At 34.7% G+C, this 5,211-nt stretch overlaps 1 pseudogene; it reads left to right on the plus strand.

Annotated features, from left to right (window-relative positions):
* Positions 1-232: 232 nt before the first annotated feature.
* LOC112502983 lies at positions 233-2,766 on the plus strand (annotated as a pseudogene).
* Positions 2,767-5,211: the final 2,445 nt, after the last annotated feature.

Below are 5,211 nucleotides of genomic sequence, written 5' to 3' on the forward strand. Positions count from 1 at the left end.
GTTATCGTCAGTTATGATCACCATAAAATCTGGAAATTTCAATCGTGGGATGTGCGCTTAAATTAAGATTCAATTTCCGAACTTCTCACTACTCAAATTGGCAACTTTTCTCAAAGTCAAACAAGAACAATCAAAACGAATTGCTTTTCTTCTGTAAGGTATGATTGTTTTTTTTGGTTAACTTACTTCAGTATTTTAATTAATTAATACATGGTGTCTCTTCTACAGATTAATGGCTGGAAACAACATTACATTCATTAACAATCTTGACATACAGAAGGATGATTTCACTGTCAAGGTTCGAATTGTGAGATTGTGGAAGCAACCGGTTTTTAAAAATTCGGATGAAATATACTCCATTGAAATGATACTAATGGATGAAGAGGTAAATTCTTATATCTTTTTCGATCTTTAGTATTGAAATCATGATATTGAATCATTTTCTAAACTGTCTAAGATCTTCACATCATCAGTGCTCATTAATTTTTCCTTTTTATGTTCTTAGGGCACCAAAATACAGGCAAATGTCCTGCAAAAATGGGTTCCTAAGTTCAGAAACTTAGTTCAAGAAGGGGCTGCAGTTTTTATTAAGAATCTGACAATTGCTGGATATGCAACGAAGTACAAGTTGGTCAACAATACAAACAAGCTAAATTTGTATTACAAGACTTCTGTTTCGAATTGTCGTGATTTTAAGGGTTCCATTTTTGGATTTTCATTTGTCAAGTTTGAAAACATTAAATCCAAAAGTATCCCAGAACATACTGCAGTTGGTGAGTAAATTAAATCCTTTTACATTGATTGTATTGTTTAAATAAATTATATACTTTACACTGATTGAAGTTACATATTATCATATTAACTTTTTTATCATTACATAGATGTAATTGGGGAGGTAATTGCTTGTGAGACTATGGTGACTCTTCCAGATAGCAATGGAAAAGGCAAAAGAAGAATGCAACTTGARTTGAAGGATTTGGGGTAAGTATTTCACTTTAATTTACTACAATGATCTTCAGAAGCTATATAATTCTTTTCTTACAAATTATGTATGGGAGTTAATATACAAGTTACATTGTGGGATGCTTTCGCTGAGGAATTGAATAATTATGTTTCTACAAACAAGGACAAGGGGATTGTTGTTCTTGTTATTCAATTCGCAATGGTGAAAATTTATAGAGGTTAGTCTGATTCATTACATGTATAGTTCTTCAAGGAATGTCGTGTTAACTTGTTTCATTTGATTGTTTCAGAAAGGCCATTTATTTCTAATTCATTCAATGGTACGAGGCTATTCATCAATTTGGATATTGATGAAATTAAAGATTTTAAGAAAAGGTGAGCAATCTTAATTTATTATTTATTTATGTTATATATCTTATATTTCACTCATATCCATTGTTTGTGTACTAATACTCTGATTCAATAGTTTGAACCAGGATAGTGGCGAAGCTAAATCGTTACAATAGATTTCAATGCTCTCTGGAATGTCCTATTCATATTGTGAAGATTTTCTAGATAGAACAGTAGAGGAAATATTGTTGAAATCAGTGAGATTGTTGATGTAATGATTCTTTTAAATTGTGTCTTTACATTGCGTAAATGGACTTTAGTGTAACATAGTATACTTTATACAGGCCAAATCACTAATTGTACTAGGAACGGTGAAAGCATTTAGAAAAGATGTTCCTTGGTTTTACATGGGTTGCACGAGGTGTAACCGCAAGGTTCGACCCACGTGCATTATTAGTGACAAGGATGATGACTCTGGTATGAAAGAAGAGAGGGAGAGTTTTGATTGTACGAATGATAGGTGCAGAGGTAAACAGATGGAAGTGTTGCCAAAGTAAGTAACAATTACATAACTGTGCTTCTCATTAACTATTGCACACTCACATTAATACTCACTTAATAATCATATAGGTTCATAATCTCTTTGAGAGTTCAAGATGATACATGAATTGTATCATTGACATTGTTTGATCGAGAAACTAATAAAGTTTTGAACAAAACGGCAACAGAATTGTATGAGAAAGTTAAAAAGGTACGGTTAAAGCTCTTATCCTTTTTGAACGGTTACTTTTTAGTATTCCAAATACCTGTTAATGTAACAATTGTTTGTTTTCTTTGTTAGAGTGGTGATGTAGACATGTTTCCAGATGAGTTAGATGTTTTGCTTGATCAGAGGTTTGCAATAAAAATTGATATAACTCACTACAATATTAAGAACAGTTGTTTCATTTATGGCATTTCAAAGCTAACAGATGATGATGCCATTTTGAGTGAGTTGGAGATGAGATGTCCTTCTCAACAGGTGCTGATTTCAGTTTGCAAAAAATATTATCCAACTTAGTCTAAAATCTTTCTTATCCTAACATTATTTTAGCATTTACTCTGCAACCTGCTGAATCTGAATCAGTAAATCTTCATTCAACAGATTTCAGTTCCCAAGAGAAGTTACAGGTACTATAAGTGCCATATTCAATGTAATTTATAGAGACAATTACAAGCAATTAGTGTTTCAAATGCTACAACTAATGAATGTTTAATTTCAAGGATGCTGTTTCATATACTGGTGAGAATGCAACACCATCCGATGCTGATAAAAGCACTGTAGACAGTCCAGATTCAAAAGAAAAGTTGTGTGAGAGAAGGCTTAGCAAAAGAGTTGAAAGGAAGCGGCTTTTTGAAAGTTTGTATGATGCCGATCAGGAAGGAAAAGGATCGGCTACAAAAACATTAAAGATCCCTAAGGTTGAGAAGTAATATTCTTCTTTTTGATGAACAATTTCAGTGATACTCCCGTTTGGTATTGTGTTGGTGGTTGAATTTTTTCTTGGACAATTATTTCTGCATTGGTGCATATGTCATGATACACGTTTGTTAGACCCCATAATTTATAAGTGTAAAAGTAATGAAGAACAATAAGTGATGAAGAACTAGAAGACCGATGAAGACGTTAAGGCAAAATTGACCAAGTCTGAAGAACAACCAGAGGGTGGATGAATCGACCAAAGATGCGATGAAAAGAGCATCTTCATCACCCCTCTGGTCAAAACACTTAAAGTTTTCTTCAGAAATTCAACCTAAGGCATACGATGAAAATATGAAGATAAGGTTGAATCATCATCCCATGGAAGACAGCTGGAGATAACTAATCGATAGTTGGATTTCAAGTTTATCTTGATTTATAGCTTATACATACTTTAGATAAACATTATCTTTCCTAGACGATTGGCAAGATAGTTTTACTAGATAGTTATCTTCTAATTAGCCTTCTAGTATAAATAGGGGATTAGGCCTATTGTAATCAATGTCGCTTTTACGTTTTTGATATTGAATAAAGTGAAATCATTGGCACTCAAGATTGTTCTTTGAAGGTTCATACATTGTTCTTGAGTGTTTATCATTTTGGTCATTAAAACACTATAATTTGGTTATTCTTAACTTGATTATTAGTGTTATTGAGAGATCTAGGATCAACAATTGGTATCAGAGCCAATTGATTGTTTTTCCAATCAAACGATCATCCAAAATCTCTCAATTGACATTTTTCATGAAAACATCTTCACCAAAAACGTAAATTCCTCTCTCTTCATATCTCCAATGGCCAACTGGAATTTTGCGTATAGTGTTGGCTCCCTCACCAAGCCTCCAACTCTTCAACGAGAAGAGTACCCACAATGGAGATTAAGGATGGTAAACTTCTTGGAAGGGATGGACAAAAACCTCCTGCGATCTATAATGAAGGGTCCTTATGTTCCACAGACTCTTGTCCCAAGAGTTCCAGGAACAAATACCATAGCAGAAATTCCTGCATATTACATGCCCAAGGATGAGAAAAACTGGGATGAAGACGATATTGAGCGTGTGGAAACTGACAAGAAGGCCAARYRACTAATCATCATGGCCATTCCCAATGAAATTTTTCAATCCCTTGATGCATGTTCCACAGCAAAGGAATTGTGGGATGAACTTGCAAGCCAATTGGAAGGAGGAGCTAAAACAAAGAAGAATCGTAGAGCATAATGTCTCAACGAATACACCAATTTTAAAGCTTTTCCTGATGAACCAATACAGAAGACTTACGATCGTTTCACCACATTGATTAATCAATGTCGTCGAAATGATATCTCAAGAACTAAGCAAGAAAACAACGTTTTGTTCCTAAACAGTCTTGGCGATGACTGGACTCAGCTGTCAATGTCCCTTCAAGCTAATCAGGACCTATACGGCTGGTCACTTCATGATTTGTATGGAATGCTTGCAGCACAAGAGAACGACATTATGAAGAAGAAAATATCTATCAGTGGACCTCTAGCTCTTGCTGCTGATGAAAAGGAAGTATCAAGGACCCCCACCAGAGAACACAAGAAGAATGGAAAGAAAGCAATGGTGGTAGAATAAGAATTTGAAGACGAGTCACCTGAATCAGATGATGATATCAAAGCCTTTGTTAAGTCTCTGGCCTTGATTACAAGACAGTACTAAAAGAAGTTCATCAAGAGACCCCATGAATGAAGAGATTTTAAGAAGGAGAAGTATCAGTCATACCAAGAGAAGAAACCATCGAAATTCTTCCAGAGGGAAGAAAGAAGAGAAGAAAGAGAAGAGAGAGAGGACAGAAGGGAGGACAAGAAGGTAGATAAAAACGGATGGAAAAATGACCTTTGCTGCTTCAGATGCGGGAAAATTGGTCATTTTTCAAAAGAGTATAGAGGACGATTGGTAAAGGATGCCGATTCCTACAAGAATAAGTACAAGTACAATTCAAGAGAGCGAAGCCTGATGGCTGAGAAAGAAAATTGGGTATCCGACTCTTCATCCGATGAAGAAGATAAATCACTCATCTTTTGATGGCCAAATCTACAGCAGAATCCACCTCCGACTCTGATGATCAAGTATGTGAGTCTACTTTTAATAAAACCAACTCTGCTCCATCTGAGCTAGAGTTAAGGGTGATAAAATTTTCAGAGGATTTGTTTAAATTGAAAGAGAAATTATATTTTGAAAAATCTGAAAGACTAAAAGCGGAAAAGGAAGCAAGTTTCTACAAAAGAGAAACTGATCTTCTAACCAAGAAAAAGTTGAACTTGCTAAGGAAAAGACTCGCATCACCACACTTAAGAAATCAAAGGAAGAAAAACTTCTGGAACTAAACAAACGAATAACTAAGGACTTAGAAAAGAAAACTAAGGCCTTAAAAGAATC

The sequence above is a fragment of the Cynara cardunculus genome, unplaced genomic scaffold (genome assembly GCF_001531365.2).
Source record: "Cynara cardunculus var. scolymus isolate 2C unplaced genomic scaffold, CcrdV1 Un_Scaffold_2304, whole genome shotgun sequence".
In the NCBI taxonomy this organism is placed as follows: Eukaryota; Viridiplantae; Streptophyta; class Magnoliopsida; order Asterales; family Asteraceae; genus Cynara; species Cynara cardunculus.